Consider the following 12,806-nt stretch of genomic DNA (forward strand, 5'->3'; position numbering starts at 1 on the left):
CTCGTGCTGACATCATACATTTTCTCCTGCTTTCTCACTGTCAGCTGGAACATTGCACACGTTTGCGTGCATCTGTGTGCACATACGAGAACAAGCATGCATGTGCAGGTCTGTGTTTCTGTGCATGTGAGAGAGCATGTATGTGTATGAAAGTGCATGTGTGTGTGTCTGTTGGTCTGTGTGCGTGTATGTGCGTGTGTGTGTGTGTGTGTGAGAGAGAGAGAGAGAGAAAAGCGAGGGACAGAACTGCATTTTGTGAATTATGTCATTTCCCTCTAAAAGGTGCCAGTATGTTTGTTACTGGGGCAACAGTGTTGTTTGTGCCGTTTGTGGTCAGAGAGCAGGAAGACAGGAAGAACAGCACTGAAGCTGTTCTGAGGTGCTGTGGACCAGCAGGGCACTGGCACAGGCTAACGCCCCACACACAGACACACACACGCACACACACAGACACAGACACAGACACACAGACACGCCTCCCTGGAACCACACCAGCTGTCCTCCACAGGTAAAGTCTGGGCCAAGGTCACCTGCTGCTGTCTCTGAGGGAGGAAGAACGCCCTCTGTTGGACCAACTATGCCAGCATCTCACTTAATAAATGAATTCTCATGCTTTATTGATGTTTCATTGATTCTGACTGTGATTACATAATAAGGAACACAATTTCATTATTAATATTAACATTATTATTATTGTTTTGAGTTGGTACTTTTTCTCCAGTAATACAAATCTGACCGGCCTTCATTACTCCCCACAGCTCTTTCCCTCCCTTGATCTCCATCTCTAACTATCTCTCCCTGCCCATCTCTCTTCCTCTTTTTCTCTCACCCTCCATCTCGCTCACCTGCTTTCTCAGTGTCAACCTCCGGACCTCTCACTGACTATTCAAATCCTCCCCCTTTGCAAACTAACAACCCACAAATAATGCTGTGAAACATATTTAACGTCACATAAAAGGAAAAGTCCAAACGTGTACTGCTACACTCATAGCACAGTTCAGTGTTTAAGGGCACAAGGTTCATAATGAGGAGGGCCATCCCGTTCGGCCTATTCTAGCTCACCATTAAGCTACAGAGTAGAGAGACTCCCACACAGCCCCCAGCCTGCACCTGGGCAGCCTGACTGGCTGCACCGCACGGCCTGGTGAGCTGAGTGTTCTGGGCCCGGTGCAGGACAGGGGCGTGGGCAGCGGCGTGCGGCCGGGGGGGCGGCTCCTGACGAGGCTGACGGACAGCACGTCGCCGGTGGAGCATCAGTCCACGCACGCCGCCGCCGCGACTGCCCACGGCAGAGACGCGCTCGATGAAACGAGAGGAGTTCAGCGACAGTCCCAGCAGAACGAACCCCCCCCCCCCCCCTTCTCTCCCCTCCACTCTGAGGAGCCGCGACGCTTCTGGAAACTTCCCACCGCGTACGGGACTGTTCAGGGAAAAGCAGCGTCTGACTCCCTGCCGAGGCCGCGGGGCCTAAGGTCCGTGGGAAAGAAGAGATGGAATCCCTCGCTCCTTTCTATTTATTTATTTTATTCCACCCCCCCACCCCTCAACATTCTGCTCTCTCTCTCTCTCCAGCTTCATTTTAGCTCTGTCTCGTTTTCTTTCTTTTTTTCCCTTCCTCCCATTTCCTGTCCCGCCTCTCTTCTCTAGGCCTTCTTCTGGTCTCGCTCTTCGGTTCCTGTCCTGCTAGACAAGCCCCTCTCCCTCACACTGCACAAGCCCCACTCCCTCACACTGCACAAGCCCCACTCCCTCACACTGCACAAGCCCCACTCCCTCACACTGCACAAGCCCCACTCCCTCACACTGCACAAGCCCCACTCCCTCACACTGCACAAGCCCCACTCCCTCACACTGCACAAGCCCCTCTCCCTCACACTGCACAAGCCCCACTCCCTCACACTGCACAAGCCCCACTCCCTCACACTGCACAAGCCCCTCTCCCTCACACTGCACAAGCCCCACTCCCACACACTGCACAAACCCCACTCCCTCACACTGCACAAGCCCCACTCCCTCACACTGCACAAGCCCCACTCCCTCACACTGCACAAGCCCCACTCCCTCACACTGCACAAACCCCACTCCCAACACTGCACAAGCCCCACTCCCACACACTGCACAAACCCCACTCCCTCACACTGCACAAGTCCCACTCCTCACACTGCACAAGCCCCACTCCCTCACACTGCACAAGCCCCACTCCCTCACACTGCACAAACCCCACTCCCACACTGCACAAGCCCCACTCCTCACACTGCACAAACCCCACTCCACACACTGCACAAGCCCCACTCCCTCACACTGCACAAGCCCCACTCCCTCACACTGCACAAGCCCCACTCCCTCACACTGCACAAGCCCCACTCCCTCACACTGCACAAGCCCCACTCCCTCACACTGCACAAGCCCCACTCCCTCACACTGCACAAGCCCCACTCCCTAACACTGCACAAGCCCCTCTCCCTCACACTGCACAAGCCCCACTCCCACACACTGCACAAACCCCACTCCTCACACTGCACAAACCCCACTCCCTCACACTGCACAAGCCCCACTCCCTCACACTGCACAAGCCCCACTCCCTCACACTGCACAAGCCCCACTCCCTCACACTGCACAAACCCCACTCCCTCACACTGCACAAGTCCCACTCCCTCACACTGCACAAGCCCCACTCCCTCACACTGCACAAGCCCCACTCCCTCACACTGCACAAGCCCCACTCCCTCACACTGCACAAACCCCACTCCCACACACTGCACAAGCCCCACTCCCTCACACTGCACAAACCCCACTCCCACACACTGCACAAGCCCCACTCCCTCACACTGCACAAGCCCCACTCCCTCACACTGCACAAGCCCCTCTCCCACACACTGCACAAGCCCCACTCCCTCACACTGCACAAGCCCCACTCCCTCACACTGCACAAACCCCACTCCCACACACTGCACAAGCCCCACTCCCTCACACTGCACAAGCCCCACTCCCTCACACTGCACAAGCCCCACTCCCTAACACTGCACAAGCCCCACTCCCTCACACTGCACAAGCCCCACTCCCTCACACTGCACAAGCCCCACTCCCTCACACTGCACAAGCCCCACTCCCTCACACTGCACAAGCCCCACTCCCTCACACTGCACAAGCCCCACGCCCTCACACTGCACAAGCCCCACGCCCTCACACTGCACAAGCCCCACGCCCTCACACTGCACAAGCCCCACTCCCTCACACTGCACAAACCCCACTCCCTCACACTGCACAAACCCCACTCCCTCACACTGCACAAGCCCCACTCCCTCACACTGGGAGGGAGTTACAGTAATCCAGAGAGGGAGGCGGATAAAGAGAAAGATGCCAATCGCGACAGAGAGATTCATTTTATTTATTTAACCTTTATTCTAATTGAGATCAAAATTGCTTTGGCAAGAGAGACTTGGCAAGATGAGCAGCAGAACAATTTCACAGAATATGAAATAAGCTTACCTCACACAGGGAACATACAATTTTTACATCACAAAGGAGCAAGAGAAAGAAGCCAAGGCAGAGAGAAGCAGAGAGAGAGGGACAGAGACAGAGAGAAGCAAAGAGAAATAGGGACAGAGAGACAGAGACAGAGAGAAGCAGAGAGGGAGAGGGACAGACAAAGACAGAGACAGAGAGAAGCAAAGAGAAATAGGGACAGAGTATATTTTATCTTTTATACATTGCCATGTACCTACCAAGCTTTAGCAATACAAATGTACAAATTTGTCATGCCAATAAAGCTAATTGAATTGAAAATTGAATTGAATTGAATTGAATTGACAGAGAGGGAAAGGGACAGACAGAGATAGAGTGAAAGAGAGGGAGAGGGACAGAGAGAGACAGAGTGAAACAGAGAGGGAGAGGGACAGAGAGAGACAGGGTGAAGCAGAGAGTGAGAGGGACAGAGAGAGACAGGGTGAAACAGAGAGGGAGAGGGACACAGAGAGAGACAGAGAGGGAGAGGTACAGAGAGTGAGAGGGACAGACAGAGACAGAGTGAAACAGAGAGGGAGAGGGACAGAGAGAGACAGGGTGAAACAGAGAGGGAGAGGGACACAGAGAGAGACAGAGAGGGAGAGGTACAGAGAGTGAGAGGGACAGACAGAGACAGAGAGAAGCAGAGAGGGAGAGGGACAGAGAGAGAGCATTAAAACAAAGAGGCTCACTTGAAGCACGCTGATCCAAACTCAACTATCCAAGCAGCCCAGAAACCGACCCGACTGCAGGAGAGTCCACTGGGCCAGCCGGCCGCGGTGTACCCTGAGCTGCAGCACCTTCGCTAGTCCGCCTTACGGCAGTGCTGCAACAGCAAATGAGTCAGCCAAAATGATAGATTATAACATCTATCTATTACAACACACAAACTTCGCACTGAAGTTCCACCTCATACTTTTTCTAAAGGAGCTGGTTATATTATAACGATAAACTACAGTATTCCCACATCTTAGAGCAAAAAATAACTCATAACCTCTGTCGTTTATTTCATACAGCCTCATCTTTATCAAGGGGGTAAATTAATTTCCTTAATATTTAAAAATACTGATTACATATTAAAGAGCACATTTTTTCCCCCACATGGGATGTCATTGCAAAGGCGCTTCAGTGCTGTGCTCCAGTCACAACTCTCTTATCAGTTGAGCTATTTGCCCTGTTCAGAGTTTGAGAGAGACTTTTATGGCTGTTACTATGCCATTTGCGTCATAAAAGCCTCCCAATCAGTCACGCCTTCAGAGAATCGGACCATTTGTCTTTCCTTTCTTTCAATCTGCCTTTTAATCCCTCCTTCCGCCTATTTCTGTCCCTCCCTCCCTCCGCCCTCTCTCGCCAGCTCGGCTATTTATACACTCTCTGCCTGGCAGAGCTATTTCTGGAGACTGCTGAGCCTCTCACAGTAACATGGTCAGACGGCACCACAGACAGACAGAATGGGAGAAAATGAGAGAGGGAATGAGGAGGAGAGAAAGAAAAGATATGTAAGAGACAAATAAATAGAAAGCGAAAGCAAAGAGAAAAACAATAATATAACAAAAGATAGAGAAATAGGGAAAGAAACGCAGAGGAAAAAAAAGGGAAGAAACTAAGAAAGAAGGAAAGAGGAACAAAGAACAATAAAACAAGAAAGAAAGAGAGAGAAAAAACACATCTGTTCCAAACTAAGCAGTTTTATGACAGCCTACTTCCTGGTGCCACCGCATTGGCTGACGCAGTGCCACTTCTGACCTGCAGGGGGGTTAAAAGCCTTGGGCTGCCTGTGCTATCGGCAAGGCACCAGAGTTTTCTCAATGGGAGATGAGCCATGATAAATCGCTTGTGTGTCCATAGGCTGCTCTCTCGACACCCAGCACAAACGCACGCGCAGCCGGGAGAACGCCAGCTCGGCTCTCCGGGGCCATTGTCCGTGCCGGGAAAATCTGCCGGCCGCTGCAGTAAATGAACCTCACCAGATTCAAGCCCGCTGCTTCGCCCCAAACAAACCTCCTCTTTCTTTCCCCCGCAGACGCCGAACAAGGATGGCCCTGTCAGCGCCTTTGGGCAGGGAAAAAAAAACATAAACGATCGCTTGTATGTGATTCTTTCTCCCAAGCGCAGAAAATATCCGGTCTATGGGAGCTTGGAGATTACAGAAGCGGGGTAGCAGTTAAGGGAGAAGCGCGTACGGGAGTATAAGGTGAGCAGCAGTGAGGAGAGAGGAGAGGGCGCTTCGCTTGCAGGTGTAACAGAAGACAATGTAAAGACAATGAGAAGCACTGGAGGGGGCTAGGGAGATGGATGCAAACGATGGCATTGTGAGGAGAAAGACAGAGGGCTGAAAGTAGGGGGCGCTCTGGAGAGGAGAGGAAGAGAGACCAGACGGGGAAGGAGGGTCTGAAAACAGCAGGAGACTCAAAGAGGGAAAATGCAAGGCTCCAGTGATGTCAGAGCAAAGAAATGTAAGCGCTGTGGGCGGGATTTGGCAATCTGACAGAGCAAGAGAAGGAGAGGAAGGGAGAGAGAGAGAGAGAGAGAGAGCAAGAGAGAGAAAGGGTCAGAGAAGGGAAGGGAGAGAGATAGAGATAGAGGGGAAGAGAGGAAGAGAGTGAGAGAGGAGGAGAGGGAGGAGAGACACAGAGGAAGGGAGGTAGTGAGAGAAAGCCACAGCGCCAGCAAAGTCAAGCCCCACACCTTGCCCCCCCCCGCCCATCCCTCCCCTCCCCCCCGCCTCGGGTTTTGTGAGTCACTGCAGGCCTGTCCCAGAGGCGAATGTGACTGTACAAGGGGAACCAGTCAGCTTTTCCATACAGAGTGCGCAGAACACCGCCAGGCTAGTGAGCCGCTGCTGGGTTCAGAAAGCTCTTTAACACCGGCCCGTGACAGAACAGCCCATCTCTCACCAGACCTGGAAGAGCTTTCCAGAACAGAGTCCTCTCCCTGCGCGAGCGCGTGCACACCCCTCCTGTCTGCGTGTGCGTGTCTGTCAGTGCGTTCACATGCACAGCTGAAATCCATCTATATTAGTAGCTTGATTTGGCCAAAGATGAGATTAAATTGGATTACTGTCGTTGTCCCAATATACACGACTCGGAAAGAATCGATTTATTGACCGAGGTGTGTCTGACGAAGGCTTCTTACAAATCCTGCTTCCTCCAATTTTGTCGACTTTGTACGACTGAAATCGTACAACAATGTTTACATGATTTTTAAAAGTCCAGTTTTAGCCGGACTAAAACAATAAATCAACTTTTGCAAACATTATGTAAACCCACTGAGCGTGTGCATGAGTGTGTGTGTCTGTGTGTGCATGTGCGTGTCTGTGTGTGTGTGTTTTTAGGGCGGGGATGCGTGCTCGTTATGTGTTTGTGCTGTGCGTGTCTGTGTGGGGGGCGTGTGCGTGCACACAGTGTGCTGTGTGTCTGTGTGTGCATGTGCTGTGTTTTTTGGGGTGGTGTGTGTGCGTGTGTGTGCGTGTGTGTGTGTGTGTCTGTGTGTGTGCGTGCGTGCGTGCACAGGTGTGCGTGTGTGTGCTGGCCTGCAGGCGTTTCCTAATTGTTCCATATGGTGATCGACTCACAGAGCTGTTCTGCTACCACTAGCAGCCCCACAAATGTGCAGATCACATAATGAGGATGTAAAATGCAAGCAATTCTCAAACCTGGTAAACTGGTAAATTTCTTTTTTTGGGGGAAAGCTCATAATTCAAATTTTTACAAATTTTACATAAAGCATATACATTACATGGCCAAAAGTATGTGCTTATTCCAAAACCATGGGCATTAGTATGGAGCTGGTCCCCCTTTGCTGCTGTAACAGCCTCCATTCCTCTGGGAAGGCTTGCCACCAGATTTTCAAACATGGCTGCAGGGATTCACTTCCATTCAGCCACAAGAGCATTAGTGAGGTCGGGCACTGATGTTGAGTGTAAGGCCTGGCACTGATGTTGAGTGTAAGGCCTGGCACTGATGTTGGGCGATAAGGCTTGGCTCGCAGTCAGCATTCCAATTCATCCCAAAAGTGTTCGATGAGGTTGAGTTCAGGGCCTCTGTGCAGGCCATGCAAGTTCTTCTCAGCAAACCCTTTCTTTATGGACCTTGCTTTGTGCACAGGGCCATTGTCATGCTGAAACAGGAAAGGGCATTCCCCAAACTGTTGCCACAAATTTGGAAGCACGCAATTCTCTAAAATGTCACTGTATGCTGTAGCATTAAGATTACCCTTCGCTGGAACTAAGGGTCTAGCCCAAACCATGAAAAAAAGCCCCAGACCATTATTCCTCCACCACCAAACTTTACAGTTGGCGCTATGCACTCGGGCAGGCAGGGTTCTCCTGGCATTTGCCAAACCCAGATTCATTCACCAGACTGCCAGATAGTGAAGCGTGATTCACCACTCCAGAGAATGCGTTTCGACTGCTCCAGAGTCCAATGGCGGTGTGTTTTACACAAATTCAGCCGACACTTGGCATTGCTCATAATGACCTTAGGCTTGCGTGCGGCTGCTCGGTCATGGAAACCGATTTCATGGGATATGTGTATTTACATATCTAGCTACCAATCTATCTATTTACCTACCTATTTAACTACTGTGACAAAGCATTTGTATTTATTATGTAGTATGACACACACAATGCATTAGAAAATTTTAAAAAATCCTTTTAACTTTTAGCTTCCTGGTGAACTATTTGGAAATGAATCCCCTAACCAATTTTACAAACCAACCGAATCACAAACATGATCGACGACTCACAGCAGAACAAAGGAACATAGTAAGCAGTAGAACAGCACTTATAAGAGACTTAAGATAAACTCACTAGTCTGACTGACTGACTCAGCTGGGCAGTGACAGCTGACCGGAGTGAGGCGGCTTCGAGCCTTCCCACATTTACCCTCAGCATTCCACGGCCCTCGCCGCGCTCAGAATGCCCACGCTGAGGCTAATGCTTAACCCCAGGCAATGCGTGGCATTCGACCGCTAGCCGTCACCCGCAGAAATGTGCTTTCTATAGCCGGCGCTCCTCCTAGCAGACGGGTGTATTAACGGACCGCATTCCAGAAAGATCCGCCCGGAACGTTTTTTTAGATAAGACCAAAAGATTCCACCTTCTTGGCATGCTGCCTTCATCGGTGAACTGATGATTCGTGCCGATGGCGGTCTAACAAACCCAGCTCGAAAGTATCACCACAGTACAAGCTAATTATGGAGGAACTACTAATCCAACCTCTATATTAGAGAAGGCCACTCATACAAAGAAAATCTGAAAAGTAACAAACGTGAAAAAGAAACTGACCATGCTTTTATTTCAGGCCTCCGGGTTAAAACAGAGTTACGTAAATCAAAGGAATTCAGAGGTGGGTACTGTACACATGGAATTCTGCAATGAATCCATCAGAAAAGAAGACATAGTTGCTTGAAGGAGCGCATGCTCTCCAAATTTTCCACAAATGCAGATGCTCAGCAGTTTAAAATGCAATGTTCCGAGTTCAAAAAAATGAATAAATAACTGACAGGATTTGCTCATACGCTGTATTTCAGTCAAGACATTCAACTGTTCATTCAGAGTTGGGGTTGTTGAGAGGCGCACCTAGCTAAGGGATCATCTATGATCTAAGCACATAGATGAGCCTACTGTATAACTGTCAGCAGCGTTGGCAAGCTTTTAGGAGGCTTCAGTTGGCATTAATCCACACCTCACCACACTCCAGCCACCCCTGCTGTTTGATCCTGCGCCTACAAGTCTGCCTGTTTAGCTCACCAATACAAGAAAATAAAATACAATGAGTAAATATATGTGTATTTTTAATTGTAACGGCAGACTCTTAACAAGCTTTTAGCTCACAACGTTTAACATGGGCTCTGTGGGAGGGGTCATGTGATTCACTAGAGCTGAACTGGGCCAGACACGAGGACCAGAGCAAGCACAAAGCATGACTGTGGCTGTGAGCCCAAGGATGTGTGTGTGCGTGGGTTAGTGTGTTTGCGCATGTGTGTGTGTATGTGAATGTGTGTGTGTGTGTGTGTGTGTGTGTGTGCCCGTGGGTTGGCAGTTTCACTTTAAACAGAATAATCAATTGGCCCTTTTGTGAGCTGTGTGCTCATTGGAATTACAGTACATAGTTATGAGTAGAGGGGGCGACATAGCTCAGGAGGTAAGAGCATTTGTCTGGCAGTCGGAGGGTTGCCGGTTCGATCCCCCGCCCTGGGCGTGTCGAAATGTCCCTGAGCAAGACACCTAACCCCTAATTGCTCCCAACGAGCTGACTGGTACCTTGGATGGCAGCCTTTCACCGTTGGTGTGTGAGTGTGTGTGTGAATGGGTGAATGAGAGGCATCAATTGTAAAGCGCTTTGGATTAAAGCGCTATATAAAATGCAGTCCATTTAGTAGTGTGTTGCATACTACACTTCAAGACAAAATATGTTATTCATCCACAGGGCAACAAACGGACAGTGTGAAGTCATACAATATACTCCTCAAATTCAAAGGTCCTAAGAAAAGGATTCACTTTACATGAACATAGACCACAAAAATCTAAGAGCGCTCACCCATTTTTAGATTTTTTTAATACACTACTTTAAAAAACTTTTTAAAAAATATTTTTGAAACAAAACCTGAACACTGGGTCGTATTTAGCCCAGGTATGGCATGTGGTCACATGCTCATTCACACACAAACAATGAAGAACAGGATATTTCTGGCGAACCCGACAAGATGGGGCTTGCTTGCAGAGGAACTGAAAACATTTTATGCTTCCTGCTCTCCCACTCCGTTACCATTCTTCCATCCAGCCGCTCCGGACTGAGTCAGAACACATTAAGTAATAGAATGTCTTTGTTAGCCCCTCCTACCTCTGTTTTTCCACACCCCCCCTCAGGCCTAGCAGTACCCACAAGCCCATATAAGGTGAGGTCAGGCCACTGTGGAAAGGACAGCTCTGCTCAGACCGCAGGATTTCCCCTTAGAGACATAGCAAAGAGTGCTGCCCCACCCCGGGCCTCGCCGCCCGCCCGCCCCCCACCCCCTGGGCCCCACCCCCCCGGGCCTCCCCCCCACCACCCCCACCCCCCACCCCCCTGGGCCTCGCCCCCCCAGGCCTCGCCCCCAGAATCGACCATAAAGGGATACTTGGATGCCTTTCTCTTTTCCCTGGAGTGGAAAATGTGGTACTTTCCCCCAAATATGCAACTTCTTCCCCTGTAATCCACTTCAGAATCTTTATTTTTTTTAAACTTCTTGCATCTACCGGGAGACATTTTCTAAGACATTTACATTTTTTTTGCCCTTTCTTTGTTTGCTCTAATTAACAGACACAAAATTAAACTGCACAAATCATGCAGGAAATCATTTCTGCAACATCTGATTCCCTCAACATTCGCACCCCAGCATCCCAGTTCCCCTTGCAGCGTTCAGAACAAGAGACAGCTGCTATAAGACACATAGACCAACACACACACACACAAACAGGCACGCACACGCACACAAACACACACACAGATAAACAGGCTTCTAAGGAGCGTGCTAAATTAGTGAATTGGAGAGAGCGTGTAGACAGAGTGGACTTTAACAGGGTGTAATTAAGAACAAAGTGCTCGCAGACAGAACTGGCCTCATTAAATATTGAGGAGGGACTTGGTGGAGAAAGGCATTCGAGTGCAACAGGTGCGAGAGACTCTGGCACTGCCACGCACAGCACTACCCAGAGCGCACCTGGGTGCAGCGAGCTCTCTGTGCCTAACGCACACCTACACACACTAACACAGGTGCACACATTCACACGCAGACACACATTCACATGCACACATTCACCCACATACACATTCACACGCAGACACACACACATTCACGCGCAGACACACATTCACGCGCAGACACACATTCACGCACAGACACACATTCACGCACACACATTCACGCACAGACACACATTGACGCACAGACACACATTCACACACACATTCACACGCAGACACGCATACACACACACACACATTCACACACACACACACACACACACACACATTCACACGCAGACACACATTCGCATATGCACAGACTCGGCAGCATACACACAGACTAAACACATAAACACAAAATGTTCTGACATACGTCTTGTGTTAAAAATTGTGTTAGAGCATTTTAATATATGAACTTTTTTGTCCATGTTGAGAGTCCTAAAAAAAAGGAGGTCCAATAACCTTGACCAAAACTTGACTGGTCTTTCCAGACTGAATTCCCAGACTCAGGAATTGGAGCAAGAGTGAGCTCTTTCCAAACTGCCCAAGCGACTGTCTAAAGGCTAAAGACAGACCCCTTGAGATTATTACATTTTTGGACTGGCACCGCGCAACACTGTTACCCCTTCGCTCTCCACATCGACCAACATAAACCAACACAAAACTGAGTCATGGGGCGTTTAAAAGTACACAACTGCCAGAGACAGATGAGCAAACACACAAACACAGACACACACACACACACACACACACACACAGCTACTGTAAAACAGAGAGAACGGGGTGTCTTTGTGAAACAGGTCCCTCTGTGCAGAGTCATGAGGCGGCGTTAGCGCTGATGGCGGACAGGGCAGTGGCCGCAACGGCAGCGTGCGGGCCGGCTCATCCAGGCCGCACGCCCTCCCATTCCTCACATTGCACTCATAGCACTCACATACCCAGAGTTCACTGGAATGTGCACAGCGAGGACAATCTTTCCCCAGAGGGAGAGAAATATGGACGGATCGGGGCGGCCGCTACGGGGAGAGGAATGAACTGAGGAGATACGGAGGAAGCCCGTGAGGGCGGGGCCTCGATGAGCAGAGCGAGCCGCGCAGAGCTCCGCCTCGCAGGTCTGAGGAACCGTCAAACGATTACGCGCCGACAGCCTGCTCCAGCGGCGGTCGGGTGGCGCGCCCTGTGAAAGCGCTGGGCATGCCGGCGGCGGCGTAGCAAGCTGCGGCATCGCCAAGGGGACGGGAGACTCGAGTCCGAGGGCGGCGTCCGTTTCAGAGCATCATCGCACGCGCATCAAAGTCAGACAAAGACTCTGCACTCCGAGTTGGCGTCAGTCAGGCAAATGTGGTATAGATCAGGGATGTCTGATCATGCCCAGAAAGGGCCGGTGTGGGTGCAGGTTTTTGGTTTTCATGAGCATTCTGCCGTTCCTGTGATGAAACACAATGGGCGTTCCACACTGGGAGAGAAGCGCCACAGAGGATTAAAAAATAACCTGTTCTGCAATGACCTGGACCACAGGCTCTATTAGGCCATGGAGCTGGGTAAGAGGACCTAAAGACTAAAGACTGTGTG

At 50.3% G+C, this 12,806-nt stretch overlaps 1 protein-coding gene across 3 annotated transcripts in view; it reads right to left on the reverse strand.

The window, feature by feature from the left end:
* LOC135263443 (unconventional myosin-Ic-like) overlaps window positions 1–12,806 on the reverse strand; it is a 67,912-nt gene that overhangs the window by 37,407 nt on the left and 17,699 nt on the right. The window lies entirely within an intron of this gene.

The sequence above is a fragment of the Anguilla rostrata genome, chromosome 9 (genome assembly GCF_018555375.3).
Source record: "Anguilla rostrata isolate EN2019 chromosome 9, ASM1855537v3, whole genome shotgun sequence".
Classification (NCBI taxonomy): domain Eukaryota; kingdom Metazoa; phylum Chordata; class Actinopteri; order Anguilliformes; family Anguillidae; genus Anguilla; species Anguilla rostrata.